This window comes from Macaca thibetana, chromosome 6, assembly GCF_024542745.1.
Source record: "Macaca thibetana thibetana isolate TM-01 chromosome 6, ASM2454274v1, whole genome shotgun sequence".
Taxonomy (NCBI): domain Eukaryota; kingdom Metazoa; phylum Chordata; class Mammalia; order Primates; family Cercopithecidae; genus Macaca; species Macaca thibetana.
The window spans coordinates 42,516,207-42,529,875 of record NC_065583.1 but is presented as its reverse complement, the minus strand read 5'-3'; the positions used below and the strand labels follow the sequence as shown (position 1 = coordinate 42,529,875).

Here is a 13,669-nt window from a genome sequence, read left to right as displayed (position 1 = left end):
TATAAGTACCAGCTACTCAGGAGGCTGAGGCAGGAGAATCACCTGAACCCAGGAGGCAGAAGTTGCAGTGAGCCAGGACAGAGGGATATCCAAATGTGGAACTTTTAGTGCCAAAAGCAGGAAGTCCAGGGCAAACCAGGACAAGTTAATTACCCTACATGACCATTGCACTCTAGCCTGGGCAACAAGAGCAAAACTCAGTCTCAAAAAAAAAAAAAAAAAAAAAAAGAAAAAGAAAAAGCTTGTGGAACCAGTTGTTTCTTCTCGATAAAAAACAGGCCTTGATGACTATATTAAAGAAAGAGTATCAGATAAGACCATGCATTCTCAATGAGTGCAATATTACCCTCAAAAGGGGTGAAAATTGATTCTTAGGGCAAAAATATTAGATATTACAATGGTTTGTGGCCGTCGAAAGGGCCACAATACAAAAACAGATACACAATACATCTGTGGTATTAAAATTCCATTGGGGGTGGCCAGACGCGATGGCTCATGCCTGTAATCCCAGCACTTTGGGAGACTGAGGTGGGCAGATCACTTGAGGCCAGGAGTTCAAGACCAGCCTGGCCAACATGGCAAAACCCCAGCTCTACTAAAAACACAAAAATTAGTTGGGCGTGGTGGTGGGCGCCTATAATCCCAGCTACTCAGGAGGCTGAAGCACAAGAACCGCTTGAACCCAGGAGGCAGAGGCTACAATGAGCAGAGATCATGCCACTGCACTCCAGCCTCGGTGACAGAGTGAGACTCCCTCTAAAAAAAAAAAAAAAAAAAAAAAAAAATTCCATTGGGGAGTAGACAATAAGGGGGAAAAATGTCTCAAAATATGATAATGAACAGAAGGTTGAAAAATAATTAACTGAACTCAAAGGGTTGAGTCTTAGATGAACCCTAAGGACAGAGTGTTCATTCATTTGTATAATGGTCATGGGTAGGGTAACTAACTTGTCCTGGTTTGCCCTGGACTTTCCTGCTTTTGGCACTAGAAGTCCCATATTTGGATATCCCTCTGTCCTGGGCAAACTGGGATGCTGGTCCACCCTTCTCATGAAAGAGATCAATGAAGGCATTCCCATTTCACAAATGAGGTGACACCAAGAAACACAGTGGTTGTCATGGATTCACAGCACTTTAGCAGCATTCCTGAGGCAAGGCTGGCTCTTTCCATTTGTCTAGTCCTATGCTGACAACTCTCTGTCCCTGACTTCCACTTTGGCAGAGAATGTTACTCACGAATTGATTATGCCACTTCCTCTCAATACCAAAGCCAAGGGCAGTATTAGGAGGATGAGGGCAGACATGGCCAGCCAGCACAACCACACCCTTGTCTTATAGCTGCCTGGTGGAATCTGAAGGAACTACAAGTCTGGGCTGAACATAGTTTTGTTGCTACTGGATTCTGGGTAGAAATTTGCAAAAGTAAGAATGCCAGGTATAAACTCCTCACAAGCTAGGAAAATTCCATGAGGTTCTCCACATATGTCTGAGCAGCCCAAATCTTTTATAAGGTTTTCGTTCCAAAGATGAACTCAGTTATTGCTTATGCTAGGAATCAGGGGCTACCCAAAGCCTCACTCTGAATGGCAACAGGCTATTCTCCTACTCCCCTACTCGGCAGTGAAATCCTTGGTGAAAGTAAAGGAAGAAAAGAAAAGGGCAGGCTATTCCCTCTTTAGACTATATATAATTAAAATGCAAGGCTTTCTGCTGTAGAAGACTAAGGTTTGCAGTTTAAGGCTGACTCAGAAAAGGATAAAGTATTCATCCTTGCTCAGAAAGAGAGAAGATTAGCTCCACAGGATGGGTCTCCAAATGGACACCGAATCCAGGAGTTAGAGATGGCTGTGATACAGAGCATGATCCAAGCACCATCTGGAGCCCCCAGAGAAAAATCCCTAGGAATAGTAACCAAGGGACTAGCATTGTAAGAGCGTTCAGATTAGCTCTCCTGAAAAGAGGCTTACTCCAAGAGACTAGCCGACAGCCTCTGCAGCAGAACTTCACTTAGGAAAGGATAGAAAATGAAGAAAGATGGGGGGAGGCTGAGCAGGTCAGAGTATGAATCCACAAGCATGTGAAAAAGAATATCTACCTCTTTCGAAAAAGGTACAACTTCCTTTTAGAGACTTGTTTGTTTGTTTTTTGTTTGTTTCTTGAGACAGAGTCTCTCGCTCTGTCACCCAGGCTGGAGTGCAATGGCACGATGATCTCGGCTCACTGCAACCTCTACCTCCCAGGTTCAAGTGATTCTCCTGCCTCAGCCTCCCGAGTAGCTGGGATTACAGGCATGCGCCACCACGCCCGGCTAATTTTGTATTTTTAGTAGAGACGGGGTTTCTCTCCATGGTGGTCAGGCTGGTCTTGAACTCCCCACCTCAAGTGATCCACCCACCTTGGCCTCCCAAAGTGCTGGATTACAGGCGTGAGCCACCGTGCCCAGCCAGAGACTGTCATGTTCTTTTGAATATTCTCATTAACAGCAAATCTTCAATCTTTGAGGGTGAAAACATTTATTGCATTCCTATGTCCCAAGAGCTTTCATGGGTAATTACCTCATTTAACCACCCTTCAAAGTATTATTGCCACTTTTATGTAGTGGTACATTGAGCCCCAGAGGTGAAGTAACTTATCCAAGGTTATGTGGCTAATAAGTGGTAGACTCAGAATTAAAACTCATGTTCACCACCCTCCAAAAATCTGTTACTTCCACTTCAAAAGAACCGTTAACTCATCTGAAGACAAGTCGGGTGACAAGGTTGCTTACCCATGCCATTCGGGGTTAAATATATATAGGCTGTATGCAGTGGCTCACGCCTGTAATCTCAACATTTTAGGAGGCCAAAACAGGAGAATTGCTTAAGGCCAGGAATTCGAAAACAGCCTGGACAACACAGCGAGACCCTGTCTCTACAAAAATTAAAATTACAAAATTAGCTGGGCCTGATGGTGCACCCTTGTAGTCACAACTACTTAGGAGGCTTTGGTGAGAGTATTACTTAAGCCCAGGAGTTCAAGCTTGCAGTGAGCTATGATTATGCCACCACACTCCAGCCTGAGCCACAGAGTGAAACCCCATCTCAAAAAAAAAAAAAATACAGGAGAATGGCGTGAACCCGGGAGGCGGAGCTTGCAGTGAGCTGAGATCCGGCCACTGCACTCCAGCCTGGGCAACAGAGCGAGACACCCTCTCAAAAAAAAAAAAAAAAAAAAATACAGTATGACTCAATATATTAAAGGAACTGATCTCTCACATGGTTCAAAAAGGTCTCTGAAAACAATTCCAGAGGTGGATTTTCAAAACTGCCTTGGACAACAGCCAAATCACTTAGGGGATGCCACCCTCAACTCCCACCACCTACACCTGCACACACCACTCTAAAGGAGAACATTCATTAGTGGATTAAGTTTCCACATGTCTGTTATTTTAAAATCCATTTTGTTACCTTTCGGTTTCACTTAATTAGCCTTTTCTCTTGCCAATGAAACACACCAGGGCTCACAGTTGGCCTCAGTAGAGAATAGCTGGCCTTCAGAAAACAGGGAAGAAGTAAGTGGGAATCAAAGTACTAGGCAACTTTTCATTCCTGGACTTCCACATCCCTAGTAACATTTCCATCACCTGTAAAATGGGAGCAGAAAGTCTCTTCTATTGCCAATTTCATTAAAATAGCACATGTATTCATGAGCAGATTAAATTCACTAAACATCTGAAAGACAGGTGAAATAAATCTGGTGTGGTAACACCATCTTAACCCGAGGGCCATGTTCTCAACTAAAACCACACACCAAGTTCTGACCCACGTTGTATAAATATCAATCCCAATATCGTTACACTCTGGCTCCCATCAAAATCCTACCTAATCCCCAAATCTGGCTATATTTTTATCAGAAAAGAAAAAAACTTGGGTGGGGTGAGAGCTGAAAAGACACACACATAACAAAGTATCTTTCACAATGTCAAAAAACAAACAAACAAAAAAAAACACCTATTTATAGGCCAGGCGAGGTGGCTCCTGCCTGTAATCCCAACACTTTGGGAGGCCGAGGCGGACAGATCACCTGAGTTCGGGAGTTCAAGACCAGCCTGGGAGAAACCCTCTCTCTATAAAAATAGAAAATTACGGTGGCTCAAGCCTGTAATCCCAGTACTTTGGGAGGCCGAGACGGGCGGATCACGAGCTCAGGAGATGGAGACCATCCTGACTAACACGGTGAAACCCCGTCTCTACTTAAAAAAAAAATACAAAAAAACTAGCCGGGTGTGGTGGCGGGCGCCTGTAGTCCCAGCTACTTGGGAGGCTGAGGCAGGAGAACGGCGTAAACCTGGGAGGCGGAGCTTGCAGTGAGCTGAGATCCGGCCACTGCACTCCAGCCTGGGCGACAGAGCGAGACTCCATCCCAAAAAAAAAAAAAAAGAAAGAAAGAAAAGAAAATTAGCTGGGCATGGTGGCGCATGCCTGTAATCCCAGCTACTGGGGAGGCTGAGGCAGGAGAATCGCTTGAACCTGGGAGGCGGAGGTTGCTGTGAGTCGAGATGGTGCCATTGCACTCCAGCCTGGGAAACAAGAGCCAAACTCCGCCTCAATAAAAAATAAAAAAACTGTTTATAAACACATCAGTTTCGTCTCTTAGCAAATATGTAAATTTTATTCTCCTCCTGTCTACTTAGTTTGGGTTAACTTAACCGCCTCCCCATCTCTCAGAACAGTTTTGTGTTTTTATTTAGGTTTACTGAGGTGGGAAAGCCAACTGAAGCCAGGCATTTAAAAATATTAGAAAACTGATCTTACATATATAGGTAGTCAAGTATTTTTAAAAGACATCAAATGGCATTCTAATTCCTCCGGTGCAAAGAAAGCCCCAGCCTCACAGGTGTTACCATTTCCTGATTCCTGGCTTTTCCCACTCAGAGTCCCATTCCAGGGGCTCATATGTCAAGTCATTCTCTCCTGACTTCTGAAGCAGGGATTTTCAAAGCCAGGATTCCGGGACTACCTGAATGAGAACCCCCTGGGGTACAGCTGCCCACGCACCACCTTATCCGAAATCCCAGAGAATGGAGTCCAAGGCTTATGCACAAACCCCCCAGACGATCCGAGAGATAACACTAACCAAAGTCTGTAACCTCTAAAGGCAAATTTTCTAGGACAAAGAAAAACAAGCATTAAGAGAGTGACAATAATTCCACATGGGAAGAGACACACGGGTCAACACTCAAGCCACCCCTTCAGACAGATATGGAAATTTAGGCCGGAAGAATCAAACAGACAAGGGCACTAAAAACAGGTGCGGAGCCAAAGCCAATATCGAATTTCCACGGCCTCATCTCCCGCCAATGAAGAGGTGAATGGAGACATTCTGAGTGGGAAAGGTAAGAAAGGTGGGCCTTCGGCAGGGTGCACCGGGCCCACTTGGACGTCCCGCTTTGGAGACAGTAGTGAAGATGTGTGGGTCCCGAGAACACTGCTGCGAAGGCGCCGAGGCCGCCGGCAGGAGAAGGCCCAGGAAGCGCCCTGAACCCCCAGCCCAGCTCCAGGGCCGGGCGGCCCTCACCGCCCCTACCTTCGGCTTCCGGCAGCCGAGTGGCAGACACAACCCCCACAATTCCAGGCGGCCGCAGCGGCGACCAGCTCCCCCTGCGCAAACGCGGCGGCGACAGTCTGAGCCCGTGAGCTGGCAGCTGTTACGCAGCTCGTGGCCTCGCCCAATCGCGGGCCGACAGAACAGCGCGCGGCACCCCCGACCACGCACCGAGGTGGGAGCACCGCCCCTAGCACCGCCCTCTGCAGACTCTGCACGAGCTGCCCCAGCGCCCCTCTGCTGGTAGAGCGAGGGCTGAAGAGATACGTGCCACCTGCTTCTGCTTCCAGGCTGCAACCGCGAAGTTTCCTCTCTGATTTTCGAACAGTGTAATTTCTTTCTAGCGGAAGGACCCTCAGAAAGCAATCAGAGGGGTGCGGGTAAAAATAAATCAAGTTCTTGTGACTCAGTTTGGGACATAAGCCGAGAGTCTCCAGCAATAAAATTTCTCGCAAATTCATGCAAAATACGACACCTGTAAGTCACTCACTTTATATACTTGGGCAAATTTTTTACAAGGACCAGTTATTTAAAAAATAACATCAGGTGGCCGGGCGCAGTGGCTCACACCTGTCATCCCAGCACTTTGGGAGGCCCAGGCGGGCGGATCACTTGAGGCCAGGAGTTCAAGACCAGCCTGGCCAACATGGTGAAACCCCCCCCCCTTCTCTACTAAATATACAAAAATTAGCCAGGCGTGGTGGCGGGCGCCTGTAATTGCTGCTACTTGGGAGGCTGAGGCAGGAGAATCGCTTGAACCCACGAGGCAGAGGTTGCAGTGAGCTGAAATCGTGCCACTGCACTCCAGCCTGGGTGACAGAGTGAGACTCTGTCTCAAAATTTAGTAAAATAAAGATCACTTGCAATTCTGATTTTTGTTTTTAATATGGCATCTCACTGTGTCCCCCAGGCTGGAATGCAGTGGCACAATCTTGGCTCATCGCAGCCTTGACCTCCCAGGCTCAAGGGATCCTCCCCCTCAGCCTCCAGTAGCTGGGACCACAGGAGCGTGCCACTGTTGCCAGGCTATTTTTTTTTTTTTTTTTTCCGGACAGGGTCTCACTATGTTCCCCAGGCTGGTGTCAGTGCAGTTCTAATTCTGCTGTACCAGTGAATATAATATTTTCTGTGCCAGGTGCTGCATACATATTTTATTTACTTATAACGTCCTCTGAGCAGAATGGTCATCCCCTTTTTATAAATGGGGAAGCTAAAGCTCAAAGAGGCTAAAGGAGTTACACAAAGTCATACAGTCAGGAAGTGATAGAACTGGGAGTTAAAGCTAGATTTAGGTGCCTCCAAAGTCCTGTTCTCTTTCCACTCTTCCACCTTTAGACCTTGCCCTTTCCTAGACGTGCTTAACCTGATGAATAAAATGACTGCCCCCTCCTGCCCTCAGAGCCCCCACACAGTGATTCCTGGTCATTCGTGAGTGGAGAAAACAATAATCCAGACAGTGACCTCCCCAAAGGGCAAGTATTCCCCAATAGCTAACAACCTATCTCTGGACTTCCTTTCCCTTTTCCATGTACTCTACGAACTTCTACCACTCAATTTACCTTCTTGATTATGTTTACTTCAAGCAGATGGGAAACTGACTTCACAGCCACTGAGCAAACCTTGGTTACTAGTATGGGAAGGGAGAACAAGCCCCTGGGCAGTAGTTCAGTGAACAGTGCCAACTTATGAGAAAGGTCTAGATAAAACACCTGGGGCCTGATTTGGAAAAAGAACAGCTCACTTTTCCCCTGGAACACCCACGAGACCAGTGAGAAGAACTGGGCCTAAGAATAATTCTAGCTTATGTCACTGCCTAGTACCATAAGTACAGATAATAAATGTTCAACAAATACCTCATGAGTGATAAATTACAGAATGAACATATAAATTATAAGAGACTGGCACAAGTTATAAAAAAGATATTAATAAAGTGCTACAAGAGTAAGAGCCTTAAAAATAGAATAAGCTCAAATCTTCTCATAGCATGAATAAATGAATGCTTGGGCCAAGAGAAGAGGCCAGCTGAACACAGCTGCCAGCGCTCAAAGTGGGGCCTTTCTCCTTGGGACAGATCTAACCAGCTTAGGTATGTGGTAGGAAAGGGATAGTCTGTCTCCCACTGCCACCCCAGGTCCGGTCTCCAAACCTTGAAAAGCACTGCCATGGTCTGAATGTTGGTGTCTCCCCTAAATTCATACATTGGAACCTCATATCCAATGTGATAGTGTTAAAAGGTGGCCAGGTTGGGCTGGGCGTGGTGGCTCACGCCTGTAATCCTAGCACTTTGGTAGGCTGAGGCAGGCGGATCACAAGGTCAAGAGATCGAGACCATCCTAGCCAACATGGTGAAACCCCGTCTCTACTAAAAATACAAAAATTAGCAGGGCATGGTGGTGCACACCTCTAGTCCCAGCTCTCAGGAGGCTGAGGCAGGAGAATCACTTGAACCCAGGAGGTGGAGGTTGCAGTGAGCCGAGATCGCACCACTGCACTCCAGCCTGGCAACAGAACAAAACTCCATCTCAAAAAAAAAAAAAAACAAGGTCAGGTTGAAGGGAGCTGCCTTGCCCCTTCTGCCATGGAGGGACACAGTGATCTTCCCTTCCACCATGTGAAGCAAGGCAGCAAGGCACCATTTTGAAATAGAGAGCAAGCCCTCACCAGCCCCTAAATCTGTTGGCACCTTGATCTTGGATTTCCCAGTCTCTAGAATAGTGAGCAGTAAATTTCTGTTTGTAAATTACCCAGCCTAAGGTGTTTGTTATAGTAGTCCCAACAGACAAAGCCATACCCTGACAGAACTACCTTCTCAGAGGAACTTGCTCTGAAATCAAGCCTCTTGAGCTGCTGCTGAAGCCAGTGTGCAGGGTTGAACCTAAGTAGACAGCCTCTACTCACACGGCCTTAAGCAAGAAGGCCCACTGTAAAGGTGAGAAGTTTGAAATCCAGTGATCACAGTGGGTGCTGGGATTTTGGTAGTCTCCTCTCTTTGTTTCCTTATATAAGTCTTGGAATTGAGCAAAAGTAAGTTTAAAATTTCCTTATAGGCCGGGCGCAGTGGCTCACGCCTGTAATCTCAGCACTTTGGGACGCTGAGGCGGGTGAATCACCTGAGGTCAGGAGTTCAAGACCAGCCTAGTCAACATGACAAAACCCCGTCTCTACTAAAAAAATACAAAAATTAGCAAGCCATGGTGGTGGGCGTGTGTAATCCCAGCTACTCGGGAGGCTGAGGCAGGGAGAATTGCTTGAACCTGGGAGGTGGAGGTTGCAGTGAGCCAAGATCACATCGCTGCACTCCAACCTGGACAACAGAGTGAGACTCTCTCAAAAAAAACAAAAAATTCCTTTTAAATAAGTAAACAACAGGCTAAAAACCGTCTCTCTCTTGCAGTTCTGTTGGAGAGTTTCTAGAATCCCTCTTCCACTCCCCAGAAGAGCAAAGGAAGGCTTGGAAGGGTAGAGAGCCTGAGGAATCACCTTCAACCCGGCCACCATCAATCAAATCAAAGGAAACCACAGCACCCACCCCCAGAGCCCTGGCTAGGCGGAGATTTATAAGATCAATTTGGCCTTCCTCAACGAGCAAAATGTGTTGAGTAGATCATTTCTCCTCTGATCAGCCTTTCTCAATTAATCTCCCACAAGCCTCATACCCTGTTGTGTGAAAGTATTCCTGGCTTCAGGAGTTGGCTCCCTGCTCTCTCTGGATGGGTCTCAAATGTTGAGTGGGGAGCAGGAGCCCTCACTCTGTCTCACCACTGTATTGACCTGCCTCCTCTCCTCGGCCGCTTCCTCTTTGCCCACCCAGCTTTCACCACACACCTCAAATCCTGCTGCCAGGAGTCCTTTCTGGACTGCAGACATTTTATTCACTTGAACATGAGCACCAAGCTACATGCCAGCCATTGGCTGTGGGGGTACAACTGTGAAACAGTCCTACTGGTTCTTACCCTTGAAGAGCTCAGGGTCAAATGAGAGACACAGAAATGTAAACAGAACAAAACAGCCAGGCAAGCACCATTTAACAGAAATATTAACAGGCTAGGTGCAGTGGCTCATGCCTGTAATCCTAGCATTTTGGGAGTCCGAGGCAGGCGGATCACTTGAGCTCAGGAGTTCGAGACCAGCCTGGGCAAATGGCAAAACCCATCTCTACCAAAAATAAAATAAATAAAGTAAATAGCTGGGCATGGTGGCACATGCCTGTGGTCCCAGCTACTCGGGAGGCTGAAGTGGGAGGATCGCTTGAGCCTGGGAGGTCGAGGTTTCAGTGAGCTAAGATCGTGCCACTGTACTCCAGCCTGGGTGAGGGTGAGACCCCATCTCAAAAATTTAAAAATATATATATGTATATATATGTGTATATATGTGTGTGTGTATATATATGTATATATATAAACAGAGTTGTATGAATAAGCCCACTCAGTTCACACTGCTGTCTTTTCAGATCCCTTTTGTGAGTAAAGCCCTTTCACGTTCATCACCTTGTTTGTTCCAGACACCTCTGTGAGGTAGGTGGGGCAGATTTATTTCACAGATAAACAAAAACTCTTCCTACTGAACTCTTCAGAGCTGTGCTGTCCAATATGGTAGCCAGTTGCCGCATGTTATTTAGATTTAATTAAAATTAAATAAATGTTAAAATACAGTTTCTTAGTTACACCAGGCACATTTCAAATGCTCAGTCCATTATAGTGGACAACAAAGATGATGGAACATTTCTATCAAAAAGCTCTATTGTGGCCGGGCACAGTGGCTCACACCTGTAATCCCAGCACTTTGGGAGGCCGAGGCAGGCGGATCACCTGAGGTCGGGAGTTTGAGACCAGCCTGACCAACATGGAGAAACCCTGTCTCTACTAAAAATACAAAAATTAGCCAGTCATGGTGGTACATGCCTGTAATCCCAGCTACTTGGGAAGCTGAGGCAGGAGAATCACTTGAACCTGGGAAGCAGAGGTTGTGGCAAGCCGAGATGGCACCGTTGCACTCCAACCTGGGCAACAAGAGCAAAACTCCATCTCAGAAAAAAAAAAACCTCTGTTGTATAACAGCGCTTGAGAAGTCCTGAGAGGCAGTGCGAGGGCAGGGGTGTGAAGCCAGAGCACTCAGCATTCCCAGAAAAGCTAAGTCAAGTGGCCAACATGGAAGAAGCAGGAAGCTAAGGTGCATTCCAGGGGAAATCAAGAGGAACTGCTCCCGAACCAGATTCCTGCACTTCCTGGGCTGCACTCAGATGGAGTGGGTTGCCACAGCCAAGGCAGGGCAGAGACCAGATGATCTCTACTGTGGGACCCAAGCGGCACCTGAGCAGCTTCTTCCTGGCAGTCAAGAATTCTAGGTCTCTCCACCCCAAGAGGCTTCAAGGACTCCAGTAACTGTGCTTTTCTCTGTCTCTGGCTCATTTCTGAAGGCCTCAGAAGAAGAAAAGGGGGAAAAATAAAAATAAATAAAAGCATTTCCAGCCCCTGTGAAAAGGATGTGAGGGTTCTAGATGGCAGCCTCCCACCTGCTGGAAGTCTTTGGCACCTCCAAGGGGCTTGGACCAGAAGAAGGTCAGTAAATTTAAGCTGCATTTGCTCTCAGCTAAACAAGCCTTTCGGTTTCAAAGGAAAAACACTCAAAAGAAGGGACCCAGAAGACAGACAAGATTTCAAAGTGTTCTCACCAAACAGCTTCCCACTGAGGCCAAAGCGAAGCCCCAAGAACCACGACTCTGTTTCCAGAAGCGCCTTCAACCACACACCTATTAATGTACACAGACACCTGACACCAATGCACTGCCTGCAGACACCCACAAAACCACAGAATCACAGGAATTCATACACAGGGCAGACACAGCCACAGCCCCGTCCCAGTTATCTACTGCTGCATAAAAAAGCATCCCTAACTTGGTAGCTTAAAACAATAATTTATTTAGCAGTTTGGACAAGGCTTAGCAGGGAAGAGTTGACTCTGTTCCACATACTGTCAGCTGGGGTGGCCCAACTACAGGAAGATGCTCACCCTCATGGCTGGCAATTGATGCTGGCTGCAGGTTGGAACCTCAGCTGGTCCTGTCAGCCAGGACACTGACAAGCGGCCTCTCCAAATAGCTACTTGGCCCCCTCACAGCTTGGTGGCTGGTTTCCAAGAATGAGCATCCCAAGAGAACGTGGCATAAAAGTGCATGGTATTTTTATGATCTAGCCTCAGAAGTCACATAGCATCACTTCTGCGGCACTCTGTTGGTTGAGTAAGTCACAAAGGTCAGCCCACATTCAAAGAGAGAGAAAGAGAACCCACCTCTCATTGAGAGGAATATTAATACCCTATTGTAAAGAGAACATGTGAGATGGGCTGTATCCTGGCAGACACTTCTGGAAAAAACTGTGTGCCACCAGCCCTGGCATACACGCTTGTGAACACAGCTTACACATTCAGACTCATACACACAGCACATAGACATGTTTATATATGTAGATAAATTAAAACATTCTGCATCCACTTACATGAACACTGTCACACAAAGATATGCACATTGCTACAGGTGCATTAATTATACAACTAGACGTGTATAATCAGATGTGCCAACACACACATATAGACTAGCCTTGAAAACCCTAAGAGAGGCCGGGCGCGGTGGCTCAAGCCTGTAATCCCAGCACTTTGGGAGGCCGAGGCGGGCGGATCACAAGGTCAGGAGATCGAGACCACAGTGAAACCCCGTCTCTACTAAAAATACAAAAAAATTAGCCGGGCGCGGTGGCGGGCGCCTCTAGTCCTAGCTACTCAGGAGGCTGAGGCAGGAGAATGGCGTGAACCCAGGAGGCGGAGCTTGCAGTGAGCCGAGATCGTGCCACTGCACTCCAGCCTGGGCAACAGCGTGAGACTCCGTCTCAAAAAAAAAAAAAAAAAGAAAACCCTAAGAGATCCTAAAGAAATCAGGCTAGAAGGCCAGGCAAGGTGGCTCATGCCTGTAATCCCAGCCCTTTGGGAGGCCAAGGCAGGCGGATCACCTGAGGTCGTGACTTCAAGACCAGCCTAACCAACATGGTGAAACCCTGTCTCTACTAAAAATACAAAATTAGCCAGGTGTAGTGGCGCATGCCTGTGATCCTAGCTACTCAGGAGGCTGAGGCAGGAGAATCGTTTGAACCTGGGAGGCAGAGGTTGTAGTGAACCTAGATTGCACCGTAGTGAACCTAGATTGCACTCCAGCCTGGACAACAAGAGAGAAACTCCATCTCAAAAAAAAAAAAAAAAGAAAGAAAAGAAATCAGGCAGGAGAAGATGGAGTATAACCTAGATGTCAGCTGTTCCCTCCCTCTCCTCTGTTTCCCTACCAAGAACTGATACCTACAAAAGTATGAGTGTGAAATGCAGAATTTACCAAAGGTATCATAGGGGTGATGGAGGAGGAAGTTTTTTTGGTTTTTTTTTTTTGTTTTTTTTTTTTGAGACGGAGTCTCGCTCTGTAGCCCAGGCTGGAGTGCAGTGGCCGGATCTGAGCTCACTGCAATATCTGCCTCCCGGGTTTACGCCATTCTCCTGCCTCAGCCTCCCGAGTAGCTGGGACTACAGGTGCCCACCACCGCGCCTGGCTAATTTTTTGTATTTTTTGGTAGAGACGGAGTTTCACCGTGTTAGCCAGGATGGTCTCGATCTCCTGACCTCGTGATCTGCCCATCTTGGACTCCCAAAGTGCTGGGATTACAGGCATTAGCCACCGCGCCCGGCCTGGAGGAGGAAGTTAGTATCACTCTCCACAAGCAAACAACTTGAAAGCCCGCAGGAACAGTCCTTTCCCCACAAGTCCCTCTCCCGCCCCATATAGCCTCCGTGGATCACTTTTTACCTCCTCTTTTCCTTGCACCTCACCCTTTCAGCCTGTTCACATCTCTTTGTCACATCCTCCCTCAAGCTTCCAAATTCCTCACCCTTTTCTCATACAGAGCAGTTCAGATTTGCTTTGACCCATAATAAAGGGTTGATGTAAAGACAGGCATCAGATGTAAAGGAGACAAGGCTCCCTCTCATGGGCCACTTGTTCTCTCACTCTTGTCATCTGCATCACACCCAGGTGTCTGATGGGCCAAGAGCA

At 47.2% G+C, this 13,669-nt stretch overlaps 2 protein-coding genes across 3 annotated transcripts in view; both read right to left on the bottom strand.

The window, feature by feature from the left end:
- Positions 1-13,669, bottom strand: part of SIL1 (SIL1 nucleotide exchange factor) — a 430,788-nt gene that overhangs the window by 233,870 nt on the left and 183,249 nt on the right. The window contains exon 2 of one of the 2 annotated variants that reach the window (XM_050795054.1): positions 5,566-5,720. The gene's annotated coding sequence lies outside the window, so the exon portion shown is untranslated. Of the gene's footprint in view, positions 1-5,565; positions 5,721-13,669 lie in introns of those variants that run through there. The other variant, XM_050795052.1, reaches the window with a different exon arrangement.
- The window catches only part of LOC126956106 (uncharacterized), a 589,638-nt gene that overhangs the window by 433,248 nt on the left and 142,721 nt on the right, over positions 1-13,669 (bottom strand). The window lies entirely within an intron of this gene.